Genomic DNA, 16085 nt, shown 5'->3' with positions numbered 1-16085 from the left:
AAAATGTTTATCTTTTCGTTTATTTTTAACTACAAATAAACTTATAAATAACTTTTGTAAAACTGTCTTGTCGTTTCTTGTATTCAATAAAAAAGTAAAAAGTCAGATTAAACAAATGGGCTTCTGTGTATATCGTAGGTTCTCGGTTAAAGGAACTCGGTTTACTTGCAAGTAAAATAAAATATATACATTCTAAAATGAGCAACAAAAGAGGTGTAACAAAATTAGTTATATTTATTTATTCAATAAATTCACAAATAAAACACACAATGATAAACTTGTTCTAACCATTTTTATCGCTATTACTTATATAATTATTAATTATTTTAAACTTATAAATAATAAGAGGGCTAACTGCTTATAGACTAGGGTCGAAGCCTTTGAAAATTGTAAATAGTAAAAAAAATTTAGAACAGGATGGAACCCATTGGAAAAGGAAAAAATATAACAAAAATAAAAGGAAAAATAATTTACGGGCGATCTGAGGTCGGGAAGTGGAAGGGGATGAGTTTTTAAGGGTAAAAAACGGTTTATTGTGATTTCCGGCAAAACTACAAGTCCTATGGAAAAAAGTTAAATGGCAAAGTTGTAGGTAATAAAAAGATCTACAACTTTTGTATTTACACTTTTTTCACATAACCTCAAAATTTATGCGAAAAATTCAAATAATCGATTTTTTGGTTTTTTATTTTTATTTTCCACAAAAAAAATTTTTTTTTACAGAATTTGGTGAAAACTTACTTTTTTATGTCCCAAACACAGTGTAATTTTTTGTATTAAAAATATTTAATTTTTCCCCTTATTTTGATTTAATATCGAAAAAGCACCTTAATTTTCAATCGAAAATTCTAATGTCAAAATATCTGCTTTTTTAAAAAAGTCAGTGTGCTTTTTGTTCGTTGAAATCTCTACTTTCTGATGGTGTAAAAAAAAATATACATTACTGTGGTAAATTTTCGCAGAAAATGCAAAAAACCGAAAAAACTCGAATTCGAAAAATTGTTTTTTAATCATTATGTAAAATTTTGAGCTATTTATTAAAATTTACACTTTAATTACTCGAAAAACGTAAGATTCGATGCTACATTGATAAACTAAAAAATTGTAAAGCCATGAAACATAGAGATTGCAAAAAACGTGCAAAAATAGTTGATTTTCTAAATATTAAAGATAGGATTTTAAGGGAATTTTATCTAAAAAATGTGACTGCAATTTTTTTCAGTAAAAAAGTAGATTTATTAAATTCTAATTACATTTATGTCATAGAAAATCTCATATATAAATATGCATGTTAGGCATTTCAATTTAAACAATTTATGCTTGAAATCGTACGATTGAATTTAATTATTTTTCACTGATTACGTTATTCATTATAATATTTTTGAATATATTAATCTTGTTATTTATAAATACCTTATTTTGAATTTTAATCACTTATCCATTAGTTTTTGTCTCTTTGATGACATTTCCTCATCGTTAGATTCGACAAACCTTCCCGATTCTGGTAGATCTTCGAAATCTTCAAGACCATCATCGTCTTCGTCTCCAATATTTTTTCTAGTCTGCATTGGTTCTTCATCCATGATTTCATCTGAATCATTAACTTCCTCGTAGATTTTTTCTTCAACATGAGAGATTCATTTTTCAGAACCATGACAATTTGAGCATAAATTTGTGCATTTTAAACCATGTTTTCGGCAGCCACATTTTAGACTATTACATCCAATTTCACAGCTGCAGCAAATAGTTTTAAGCAATATTTCCGGAATTAATTCCTTTTCTGTCAATTTGGGCATAATGCCACGCTGATGTTGCTTCTAGCCCCAATCTGTTGCTGTCAGTCCGTTACCCAGCCAAGTTTGAAGCTGATAATATGCCCTGTAACAATGTTGTTCTGCTGCACCTTCTGTGGGTGGGAGATTTGCCAATATAAAAGATGATTTAATCTTTGCAAATTGATATTTTCGAAATCTTAATTGATTCAGTGTTATATTGTCATTTTTACATTTATAAATAGATTTAATTAATTGTAATCCATTTTTTGCGATATCTTCTTTGTTTGCATCTTTTTTATAAAAAATATTGGCCAAATTTGACAAATTTTTATCGTCTAATAATAAATTTACGATGCTTTTCTTTCCTTTTCCGGTAAATCCAGATATTGTATTGCAACCAGAAAAACAATGCAGAAATGCAACGATATTTTTGAAGGATTCATATTTGAAACTACTGGACGTGAAAAATAGATCTTTTACATTTCCTGGCTTGAGAAAATAAATGTCATAATTATTTGAATTTAATTGATTCAAAAGGACCAAAACATCAATATCTTGACCCACAACTATGACAGTTTTATTAGTATCTTTGGCAATTTCTATCGAGGTCTTAATTATGTCAACATCAGCATCTTCTTCTGCTTGTTTACAGGAAAATCCTTGTGACTGTAATCTTTCCATTAACGTTTTTATTATTTTGTCCTTTTTTTTCTCGTTAGACAAAAATTTTTCTTGCAAAAATGGTATTTTTGTATGGTTTTGATAATTGAACTCTGGAACATTGTCTGAGGTTTTTCTGCGACTACGTTCTCCTCTTTTAGTTGAATTAGCTGCTGGTACTGTTGTCACAGTAACTGATTTTTGAATTTCGGGGTACCCATCAAAAACGATAGAGCTGCTTGCTTCCTAATGTTTTTCTACATAGCTCAAATATTTATTCAAGATCTTTTCCACCGTTTCATTTTTTTGCCAAATTACTTTGTGCAGTAAAAAGCCACCGTCCACGACATGCACAATACCGTCAGAATGCGTTAGTCCATTCGTACTCACAAATAAATCGTAAAGTTGAGATTTAACATTTTTCCTGAGGCCATTTTCTGTAAAAAGTGACATTGGAAAAGGTGCAAGCTCGTATTGTAAATAAGTTTCCATATCTTTTTTACTGTCGATCGTTAACGCTATTTTTTGAAATAGCAATAATGGATCGATTGCTATAATATCTCCGTTTACTTTAACGGAAGATTGAACCGTTTTTAGAGACAAGACTTGTTTTTTCTTTTAAATTTGACACTGTCAAAATTCATTCCAACGATAGATTGCAAAGATTTTTTTCCTTCTTCATACGCTTCGTAGCAATTTACAGAATTACTGCCAATAATTCCAGAAAATATTGACATAATGTTATCAGTTTCTGGAAAAAGATCGTACCTGTTAAAAAATTTTTGTAATATTTGTAGATCAGCTACATCTCTTTTTATTCGATATTCCCTGGAATCAATGTGTTGCTCTGTCGTTGCAAAAGAAAGATTACAAAAATCTTCCATTTCATTGCAAACTTCGACAAGTATGATCATTGTTAATACAAATTTTGTTAAAACACTTTCAGACAAACCACGGCCATGTGTAAGTCCACCTTGAGTTTTCATAGATCTCATCAAGACTTGCTCGATCGTCATATCTGTCCAAACTCCCGACCAAAATTTGTGAGTACGTCTGATCGTAAAGAATCCTTCGGTAAACCGCATATATTCATAATCATCATTTATTGTGTCTTTAAGCTTATGCATATCTTGGAGATAAAGATGAGCAGATTTTGCGTATAAAAAGTGTCCACTTGCATGAAAATAGGGAAGCATTCTTTCCACGCATTTTAAATGTAATTCCCAATTACCTGCACGTTCAGCTCGTATGAAATCTTTAACCAATGAGATCATTTCCCAGTACTGTATCCAAAGTTTTGCGGTAGGACCTCTTTTTTGTACTAATTTTAGATGCTCGATAAATTTTTCCTTTATCATCTTAAAATCTTCGTGCTGTAAATTGTCTTCAAAATTTTCTATTCCTAAATTCCACAAAAATCCATCCATTAGCCCCTTTTCTGAGTCCGACAACTCCATCGATGAAAAAATTAATTCAGACAAGGCGAGCTGTATTAGAAAATGTCCTCTAATAGCTCGTGCATATGCGTGCCCGGAAAGAGCTTTATCGGACAAATTTTCTGCATATATTTCACAAAAAGCCTCCTTAAGTCCACTACCATTCATGATGAATCCAATCGCTTCGAGAAACGACATCAATAAATGAAATCCCCCAAGTCTTACTTGGATTGATGACAAATTGTAGGGGTCATTATCTAGATCAATACTGGCTAAGATTTCACGAGCTTTATGGTATAGCGGTTGGTCAAACGTTACGAACACAATCTTTTGCTCTTGTTTTTGGTATTGTTTAGCCGCTTCTACCAACGATGTAAAAATGGTATCATAATCACTCGGTGGATTTTTATAAATGGCACAGGAATAATTTTTGAAGTATGATAAGTCAAATTAGCATGTAACTTCTCCATGAACCCATTCCAACCAACGGATTTGTTGTTTGAAAATTTTGAATAAGACCATGTAAAATCTGCCGAAGAAATTTCATAGTTGTCCGTAACATCTAGAATATCTTCTATCCGAACTGTTTTCAATCCATCGAAATTTTTTTTTCAAAACGTTTTAATTTCACAAATCCAATTTTGCCTATCTCTTCAGACGATGGAATCTTTTTTAATCTAGAGATAGTTTTCTTTGAAGTAACACTAGACGTCGGAGTAACAACCATTATTCCACCCATTGCATGGAAAGTATTCTTGCCATCAATTGTGCAAGTATTATGATCCGCGTTGTCATAAATAAAGTGTCAAAAAAACGTATGAATCTGGAGAAAGCGAATGATTGGCAGGGTCCTCAATAATCGATGCTTCAAAGCGCAAAGTTTCTTTATATGAAGAACACAAACCTAAATTAGATAATGAGTCAATCAATCCTTTAGAGTCATATTTTTTATGAATCATCGACGACAAACCAAGTAAAATTGGAGATAAAAAAGAACGTGGCCTTACAGATGTGATGATGCAATGAGACATTGTGGCCACTTTTTTATCCATCCTACGAACATTATTTTTACTTTTTTCTTTACTACTTTTACACACAATATTCAAAAAAACGTGCAAAGTTTCAGGAACATTCTTAAAAAGATTGCCTTCGTTTAAATCTGGAATTTCGTAGTAATTCATATCGTATAATTTAGAACGTATATCTTCTAAAACAATTTTAGCAGCCAGTTGAACAATTCTAGTTCGTTCATCTTCTTTACTTTTTAATCTTTTTTCGTACCAGTCTTTGCAGAGTTTCTTGCTTGCAGCATCATTTTTGTATAAAATTATCATGTCTTTTTTAATGAAATGACACTCGATACCGTTTTGAAAATGCTCTTTCAATTTATTCTTAATAGTTGTATAGTCTGGGAGATCTCCTGAAAATCCCTCTTTTATTTTATTGACAGAAAATTGACATTCTGTTTCGTTGTCAACGATATAATTAATAAGATAATTAATAAAATCCTTAGTATTTTCACATGCTGAGCGACCTCTTTTTCTTTCAGTTCTTTCGTTATAAAAAGTAGACATATACAAGCAGTATGATAATGCGCTTTTACTGCAACTAAATCAGGCACATTTCTCAAACAAGCTGAAATGTTTTTATCGAAATCATTTAATGTGCTTTGTTTTTTAATATGCTGTAATATATTATTTCTTGTATCGTTATTTTGAACAGATCGAATTTTTTCTTTTGAAATATTACCGAAAAACCCACCGCAGAGAAAGCAATGAGATTGGAAATTAAATGTAAGAGCGTGTTTATTTATTTCTTTTCCTTCCTGTGATTTTCTCCGTCTTGAAGTACGGAATGTAGTAATTGCAGTCTCATCATTATATTGACTTTGACAAGTTCGATGAATAAAGGCTGTTGTTAAAGTCTCAAATTTTTTATATTTATTGTCGATTCTTTTCTTGCTAGACCCCACTAAACGATTCAAAGCTGTTTTTTTTATTTCATACACTTGCTTATCATCTGCTTTATTGCAAATTATACAAACAGATTCATCCATACTGATAATCTGAAAAGACAAAATCAAATTAATAATGCCTTTACAATTTTATCATGAGTATAACTAAATTTGTTTGTGCAAAATAAACGAAATTATTATTTTTTAATATTGTATTAAAATATCATTCAATTTTAATTTTTGAGGTTATGTTACGTTGAACATACTGTTAATGAATGAAAATCATAATATTTTTATTTTAGAGCTGATTGATTTAGATTAAAATATAGGTAGTATTTACCTTGCTATGTAGATTCCAAAAGTTTCTTTTAAGGGGGAAGATACCGATAGCGCACAGTACTATTGCACACAGCCAATTACAGCGGCTGGTGCCTAGTGATATTCTTCTGTTCAAGCGCTATGAGTGGTTGTGAGTGGCTTGTGTGCAATAGTACTGTGCGCTATCGGAACCTTCCCCTTTTAAGGAAGTAAATTTGTCACGATTATCTTCAAATAACTCAGCCTGCACGTGTATTCTTATGAACGATGTTGTTCACTGCTCTGTATCTCGAATACTGGCTAACGGTTTTTGCAGCTGCTACGAAATGATCAACAGGTAGTAAGGCACAGACCCTCCTAGTCCCTTCCCCACTTCTCTATGAAATACCTTCTGATGAACTAAAATTTTCCGTAGGCCATTCAGGTATATAAGTTACCTTAAAATAGCAATAAATAGGTACCGACGCATATAATTCAAAGAAGATCCTACAACTTTCTCAAAATATTGTAGATGTCTTATAAAGTATTAACTTTATTAACTTATTTGGTTGTTAATTATAATAGTATATTTTGATTTGCAATTTTTTAGTTTATCGATGTAGCATCGAATCTTACGTTTTTCGAGTAATTAAAGTGTAAATTTTAATAAATAGCTCAAAATTTTACATAATGATTAAAAAACAATTTTTTGAATTCGAGTGTTTTCGGTCTTTTGCATTTTCTGCGAAAATTTGCCACAGTAATGTATATTTTTTTTACACCATCAGAAAGTAGAGATTGCAATGAACAAAAAGCACACTGACTTTTTTAAAAAGGCAGATATTTTGACGTCAGAATTTTCGATCGAAAATTAGGGTGCTTTTTCGATATTAAATCAAAATAAGGGGAAAAATTAAATATTTTTAATACAAAAAATTACACTGTGTTTGGGACATAAAAAGGTAAGTTTTCACCAAATTCTGTAAAAAAAATTTTTTTTGTGAAAAATAAAAATAAAAAACCAAAAAATCGGTTATTTGAATTTTTCGCATAAATTTTGAGGTTATGTGAAAAAAGTGTAAATACAAAAGTTGTAGATATTTTTATTACCTACAACTTTGCCATTTAACTTTTTTCCATAGGACTTGTAGTTTGCCGGAAATCGTGATAAACCGTTTTTTACCTTTAAAAATTCACCCCCTTTCACTTCCCGACCTCAGATCGCCCATAAATTATTTTTTCTTTTATTTTTGCTATATTTTCTTCCTTTTCCAATGGGTTCCATCCTGTTCTAAATTTTTTTGGTCTCGAAAATTATCGACCCTGGTCTATTATAAAATCTTGGCATCACTCTTTTTAAATTTTAGAATTTTTTAAATATTTCTTGCTCTAAAAATAATTTCAAGCATTTTTTCCATTGAAAGAAGAAATTGTTTGCGTGACTGCATCACTTCTTTGTGACGTCTCTCCATAGCGTCTTCTAAAACTTTTTTTTCTTGTTGAAGATCTTCTATATATTTTTCAACATTTGCCGAGATTTTTCTGCAAAAAATAAAAATATTTCCATATAACATCACTAAAGAACAGTGTGATTCAGAATACATATTTTTTATATGAATCAGCATTCACACCTATTGCTTTGCCTTGTCCTTATGTTGTATATGAGAACGTCTCGTCTAACTACGTTGCAATTGACCACAGCTATTCACAGCAGCTGGTGCCTAGAGTTTTTCCACTGTTCAAGCACTGTGAGTGTGGCTGGTGATTAATTGCAAAGTAGTCAAAAGACTCCTATCCGTCGTACATAGCATTCTACAAAATCAATTACAAAGTAAAACATAAAAGGCAATAGGCATAAACTTACTATGCACTGGCTTTACATCGTCCAAGTTAACTCTACTATTACTTGGTCCAGTTACACTACCACTTGGTCCAGCTACATTGTTACTTGTATCACCTATTAAATTTTGAAGATTTTTTAGTTATTTTTCCCGTTAAATATAAAGTCGTTAACGGTGACACATATGGTTTGGAATGCAATAATTTATCCATGTTCTAAAATTAAATTAAAGTATTCCAAATATTTTTCTCGAAAAATTTTCCAAACTGAGAAGTCCCTATCTTTCTACATACTTATAGTTTATGATTAATGTAACAACTAATAAGCTCTAGTCGTTATATTAATCATGAATTGCTAACTCTTTTAATATTCAATATAATTAAATGATTAATCAATATTCTTATTCATAGTTCTCTATTATTATTACTGATTAATACGATTGGTTAGTTCTATTTCTATCCGAGATCTCGGACCAATTGTATACAAGGCTTTACACAGTTATTTGATTACATTGCATATTAATTTAATAGTAACTTATAGAAAAATATGGCCACATTCTTGCTCTTGATCCTGATTTTTTTATTATTATCTTTAATACTTTTGTACGTGCGTTTGAGTCCTGTTGGGTAGTTGTGGAATGGAGTCACGGGATCGCTGTCAGGAGGATCGGGTTTCAGGACGTAGAAATAACGTTGTAGTCTGAGCGTGCACTTTCAACAAAATATATTTGAATAAACGTACACGCGGAGGACACCCGGTATGCTGGGCGTGCGGATTACATGCACAGATCACGTGTGAGCGCGTGCTTCTTTGCGTTTCACTCGCAGCGCGAGATCGCTTTGTTACATTAATTTTTATATGAACGCGCGCTCGTTCCTCTCCGTGGTACTAGACGAGGACGTTCGAGTAATTCTTTGGCTTGTCTTATATTCGTATTAAGGAGTTCGTGAGATATCTTCGCACTCTCGTGATTACTTATCGAGAACGATATAACTGCGTGTGAGATTAAAGGTAATGACGCGAACGATCGGAAGCTCGTCGGCGAATCTGGCGCGAACGGTCTCGGGAGAGCGCGAACCCCGAAACTCTCGCCTTAGGTTCGATGGCAGGGGGAAAAGATCACGGATCATGCGAATGATCCATGGTAATATTGGCGAGGTAAACGAGATTCGGCATTCTCTCGTTTGTATTGGAGACGGAGCGGGAAAATATATTTAATCCGGAACAAGTCCGGAAAACTTCGACAAACATTGCGGTCCAGTTACATCATGTTTTTTCGTTTCTTCTGCAATTAAGGCCCATATTTTCCTCTGTGAAATTTTTCCGTTGATAAAATCTGTTTTTCTTAATTTATATTCTTCTATTAATAGAAGAATGGTTTCGTGGGACCACTTAAAAGCTGTAAATATATATTTTTTCATAAAATTTAGAAATTTTACGTGTTTAAAAAAACTTATGAAACATATCTCCAACTTCTTCATTCTGGTCACGTGATAAAGATTCTATTTCAATATTTTTTACGCTGTTATCATCTAAAAAAATAATTGTATTATAAATACCTTTGTAAAATAAATATTTTATTTATGTTACATGTCATAAGTTATTAAAGCCGACAAATTTCTTACCATATTTATGATGTTTTGCCTCATTTAATTTTTCAGTTGCAAAAATGATATCTATTTAAAAAAAAATATATAATAATAATGTTAATATTGGGAATAAAATTATTTAGTAGTAGTTATTATTAGTAATAGTTAAGAGCTAGTTTTTTTTATTTTTGTTTTATATAAAAACTTAACTTTATTTAGGAGTGAAGCATTTTGGACTAGTAAGGGTGTAAGGCAGGAATGTTCTTTTATTATTTAACATCCTAACCCCGGACTTAGAGGAATATATGAGGAAAGGATGCTGGGAAAAAGTGAGGTTGAAGGAGGAAAAAATATACACGTTGGCATACGCGGACGATATGATTTTGATAGCGGAGAAGGAAAACGAGATGAGGGTAATGATAGCAAGATTTGAAAGATATATAAAGGGGAAGGGATTAATAGTAAAAGCCGGAAAATCAAAGATGATGAGGTTTAGGAAGGAGGGGGGGAGAAGGAAGAAAGGAATTGAAGGAAAGAAGGCGAATTGAAGATGGGAGGGGAAACTAATTGAAGAAGTGAGGAAATTTAATTACCTAGGATACGTGTTCCAGAGAAATGGTAAGCAGGATGAGCAGGTAAGGGATAGAGTAAGAAGGGAGATGACAGTTATGGGACAAGTTTGGGGGATAGAAAAGAGAAAGTTTGGAGGGTATTGGGGGAAAAGGGTATGGCTTTTCGATGTATTAGTTTGGACGGTGATGGCGTACGGTGTGGAGATTTGGGAATGGAAAGAGAGAGAAGTAGTGGAGAGCATGCAGGAAAAATATTTGAAGTGGGTATTGGGGGTAAGCTGGAGGGTGCCGGGGTATTTATTAAGGGAAGAATTATCACGGGATAAATTGAGGACAAAAGCAGGAAGGAAGGCTTGGGGATTTAAGGAAAGATTGGCGGAGGGGAGAGGAAGTGAGTTGGCGAGAAGATGTTGGGAGGAAATGAAGGAGAGAGCGCGAAGAGGAGGAGAGATGTCGGAATAGAAGAAAGAAAGAAAGGATTTTTTTGAGGATAGGGGAGTAGAATTGAAGAAGATGGAGAAGGAGAAGAAGGAGGGAATTTTTGATTTCTATAGAGGGGTGGAGAGGGATAGGGAGAGGCAGAGGGGGGGAAAGACGGGAAAGGATTAAAAGATCGAAGAGGAATAAATGGTACCAGAGAATTAAAGGAGTGGGGATACCGGGATATTTAAGGACGAGGTAAGCAGAAAATAGGTGGCTTAGGGTAGCTAAATACAGATTAGGGGAGAGAATAAGGAAAAGAAACTATTAAACAAGTGTGGAAGATAGGAAATGCAGGATGTGTGGAATGGGGGAGGAATCGTGGGAGCACGTATGGGAGGAATGTGGAAGTTGGGGGGGGGGGCAGAAGGGAGCCGGGAGAAGATGGTGAAGAGAGTGCTAGGGCATGATAGAGAGGGGGAGGAGTGGCTGAGGAAGCTGGAAGAATTCAGAGAGGAAAGAGGGATGAAGGGGCGAAAACAAGGGGAAACAAGGAAGGGCGAAGAAGAAATTACAAGGGTGGAGGAGTGAGAGAAAGGGTATAAGGGATAGAGGGTGAAGGGGAGTGACTAAGAAAAGGAGAAGAAAAAAAAAGAATGAGAGGGAGAGTGTGAGAAAGAGGTAGGGAGAGGGAGAAGGGAGAGAGGGGGAGGAGAGAGAGAGAAAGAGAAATGCCTAGGCTGCCCAGAATGGGGCAAAATATTTATATATAAGGGAAAAAAATACAGAAAATCGGAATTGCTACGGAAGCGGAGGTCCCGGGCGTGCGTGCGTGCGTGCGTGCATGCGTACGTGCATGCGTGCGTGCATGCGTGCATGCGTGAGTGCGTGCGTGTGTGCATGCATGCGTGCGTTTGCGTGTGCGCGCGCGCGCGCGCGTGTGTGTGTGTGTGTGTGTGCAAGCAATTTAGGGATAAGTTAGGTATAAGGTAGCAATTAAGAATAGATTAAGTATTTGGTTTTTTTATGTTTGTAAAAGATTGTAACTCTAAGGGAAACAAAAAACATTTATCTATCTAAACTTTATTTTTTTAATTTTTTTCCGAAATTATTCAATTCTCAAAATTTTTTTTAATTTTGATTTTTTTTATATGTAGAAACTAAACTTTATTTATAAACTAAATTTTATTTATTTTTTTCTTTTCTTTTTTTCAATATTTTTTTATTAGAATATAGTTGGTGAATCGATAGGTGTATTTCACTTGCACACTGTTTACTTGCCCACAGATCACTCACACGCTTGGCCAATGGAAAATCTCTATGCATCGGCCGTTGTGAGTGGTAGTGGGCAAATGAACGGTGTGCAAATGAACCATCGGGAGTCGAGTAAAGTTAGCCAATCGTTTAACTTTAAATATTTTGCGATTTTAATTTCATTTTTTATGATTTACAAATATCTTCTAGATTTTTAAATATTAAGAACATTATTAAATATTAAGTATGCAAAAGCTGTAAACGCGTGATAAAGAGCATAAAATTAATATTTCAGCTCTGTCGTATCAGCCGACACGGATCGCGCAGTCGGGGCGCGATAGAGTTAGCCAATCGTTTAACTTCAAATATTTTGTGATATTAATATTATGACAATTTATATTTACCTGTTTCTAAACGTTGGTCTGGAATCACTAAAATAGAGAAAACTTTATTGTTTTTTGCATCTTGTAAAAAAATTTTTCCTTTATCAGAAGTCATATTTTCACATGTACCACAGAATTGCCCCACAGAAGTTTTCTAAAATTCAATAGTTTGAAGACTAAAAATGAAATCGAAATATAAAAGAGGAATCTTAACAAAAGTGGAATAACCCAAATTTATAAGTGATTGCATCAGCAATTTAGCGAAAATTTTGTAATGGACAAACACGTACTTAATCCCAAACAAACTCACAAGTAAATATATAAGCCACAAATAGCGGTGAACTAATACTAATTTTGAATCAGAAAAATCTTCTTTTCGGATTCCAACGAGGTTAAAGGAAGCAATAAGCGTAAACGCTCACGTTTCATTTGAAACATTTGAAACGTGAGCGCTCGTGCTTTTGCTGCCTTACCTCGATGGAAAAAACGTATGTGAGCGGGAATAATTACGTCAATGATGATGTCATTAAACAATCTGTTAGCGCTTACAGCATCAAATGGAACGATGAAAGCGCTGCTTATAAGCGCTTAAAGCGTGTAACCGTCTAAATGGAGCGCACCCTTTCTTTCACTTCTACCCGCAACGTTGCCGGGTTTCCGCTTTTCTAAACGCAGGCTAGTGAGAGTGTATACATACAAGACATTGAACTCTGTTTGCTTGTTTGCGTGAGTACACTTAACAAAAAAAAAAAAAAAAAAATTGCATGGAAAGTGGAGTGAAAGGAGATATAAAAACAGTAAACTTTACAATAAACTTTTGGCTATGATTACTGCCGGTAAAAATCCTTAAAATACGGAAAATCGATATTACTTTTTGATACCGTTATGATACCATTAATGTACAGAATATTGATATTGATTTGTAATATGGTAATGGTTAAAATATAAAGAATCAGTATTACTTTTTAATACTGCTATGGTACTGTTAAAATATAGAAAATCAGTACTGATTTATAACCCTTAAACGAATAAGTGGGATTTGTTTTTATCTGACAAATCCCATATGAAGTTTCGAACGCTTGCTGTGTGAAGACGGAATGAGATAGGAGGTTTAGGCCAAGACGTAAAAAAAGCTTGAAATCTCCTCTTTCGAGTGATATGATTAATCAACTTTTTTGATCAATAGTAGAATTTGAACGGCACTGCCGCTAAGTTTTATTAGGGTCAATGGTACCCATATAATGTGTGAGTGAAACTTTCTTGTGAATAATCTTATGTAAAAAAACTGGACAAAACACGTTCAAACAGATCCATACGCGTATGTTACTCTGTCGAACATTAAAATAGTATAGTGCCGTGAAAAAGAGAACTTCTGCGTAGGGTCCGAAATATTATCAAACACATCAATTTTCAATTTTAGACACCTTGAATTTATCAAAAATACCTCATATTCGCTTTGTTACGTAAATACTATATATGAGCCGTTTATTTTGAAAGTGGCCTAACTCCATTTATCTTCAAATCGAGATATTTAAGGGTTTGCGTTTCAATGAATTTAAAAATATACGTATAGGATACTAATGAGTCATACTGCTTAAGTGTATCTAAGGGTGTTAAATTTATAGTTCCTATTAAAATAGTGGCAATTATTAAGTGAATAATATGCGTTTTCTTATCAAGAATGGAGTTAGGCCACTTTCAAAATTAACATCCAGATTCATTATAAAATTTGAAGGTGCTCAAGTCCATTCAACATAATTTAAGATGCTTCAAATTGAAAAAAACCATACTTAATTTATTTTACATATCTTTAAAACACTTCGGAAACTTAATTTATGCGATTCAAAACATTTTTTAACAACATAACGTACAAAACATAAAAAACATAAATTTATTACAAAACAATTTACTATTCATCTACATTTTGTGTGTGTGAAAGGGATTTGAAGAAATCATGATTTTCCGGTGGTATATATCGTAATAGGTCAATTATGTCCTTGAATTTTGCTGTTGTAATTTGTCTGATATTTTTATACAGTGGTGTCAATACAATATTTTCGAACTTTCTTGGCCTACCCCGACGTGGTAATAAATCCAGGACTTTAAAATTTTCATTCTCATTCATTGATGTCTTATAGAAAATTTTATACGGTTTATTTCTAACAAAACGCATCCAACATATTTTTAACCAGTTTATTGATTCTCCATCAGAATTCTTTACCCTTTTAAAAATTGCGTCTTCTAATAATTTTGTTGATACAAAATCTTCTTGTCTCATTTCATTTACAATAAAGTTGTTACCTTTCCGACACTTTTTAATAATCTTGTAATAATCCTGGGGAACGAACAGTAAATTATTTTTTTTTTAATGACATTTCTACCACGCCAAAATCTCTATCATTTGGTAAAAATGAATGTCCTGATATTAAAAATTTGTGATCTATGATTTCCACATTATTTTCCAAAATTTGGACAATTTTTAACCACATTAAAGCTACTTTAATGTTTCTATTTTGCCCAGCGCACATGTCACTGTAAGCTATAATGTGTCTTTCACTTCTTAAATTTTTAACATGTTTTAGGATGCATGAAACAATTTCTTGAGCATCTCTGGATGCAATAGTTTCATCCCAAACGTACATGTAAACATTATCGCTGTGAAAATTATGAATACCCAAATTTAAAACATACATATTGCGTTTGTAATATGCTACTGAAATAGTCAACTTGGAATATGGTAATGCTTTTTGCAAGTCGAACGAGAAAGCGAAATAATAATCTGAATTACGCAATACTTGCTCCTGATCTTGTTTTAGTGAATTCCTAACTGATTCTGCTAGTCTTAAATGAACATCGTGTTCTTCTGTAAGTTTATTCTTTTCTTCATCATCATTCGATGCTTTAATTTTAATATTTAATAAGTCGCATTTTTGACATGTACCTTTGCGCGGTTAGTGGAAATGTAAATCGAAATCTTTTTTAAATTTTTTTCTGTAAGTCCACTCATTAACGGCTTTTATTTTATTTTCCTCACAATGAAGCTCGTATAAATTAAACATTTTCCTAAGAGTTAGATCGGGATGAAGATATCTTCTATTAGGATTATAAGATCTGGTATAATGGGATTCAAATTTAGGAAAAGTTTTAATATGGTTTTGAACGTGCTTTCTCGCTTCCTCAGATAATTTTCTTGATGATCCAACCATCATCCCACGTAAATTATTGCCTACATTTGCAGAGTTTAACACTCGTTTTAAGCGTCCTTCACTTACTTGAAAAGTATCCAGAAAGAATTTTTTACAGATGGGAACTTTTCCGTTTTTAGAATTTAACAAATACCTAAAACTCCAATTTCTTGGCGAACCGTTTCCGTTTGTTGGACGTTTTCACAATTTTGCGCTCGACAGCTTCGTAAAGCAATACATTTTATTTATTAAAATCTCCCAAACCCCAAAACTTCTCAAAAATATTCTTTCTTTCTTCTTCATCGTAATTTTTTGTGTAAGCATTCCGACAACGGCAATCTTTGTTTTGGAAAATTTTTCCAGGTACAATATTTCCGGATTGAGTACAATATCTTTTTCCTGAATTCCATTTCATTTTTCGCACTTTTTGGATGTATGATTCATCAATCTTTTCTCCATTGTTATTCGTATCTTCATCCTCTGAAGACAAATATTGTTCTATTATTCTGTTTCTTTTTCGATTTTTTTTTAAATCATTAGTTACTATTTCTTCTTCACTATCTGAACTAAATGGTCTTGTTCTGTTCTTTCCCATGGGTGAAATAATTTCTAAAATTTAATATTAAATTTTAAGTTTTATATTAATTAAACATACTGGTTATTCAACTAACGCAATTGTCCAAAAACTGAGGTTAACTTGTTAAATATTAATTAATTAAA

The sequence above is a fragment of the Solenopsis invicta genome, chromosome 16 (assembly GCF_016802725.1).
Source record: "Solenopsis invicta isolate M01_SB chromosome 16, UNIL_Sinv_3.0, whole genome shotgun sequence".
In the NCBI taxonomy this organism is placed as follows: Eukaryota; Metazoa; Arthropoda; class Insecta; order Hymenoptera; family Formicidae; genus Solenopsis; species Solenopsis invicta.
Note: the sequence above shows the minus strand (reverse complement) of the source record.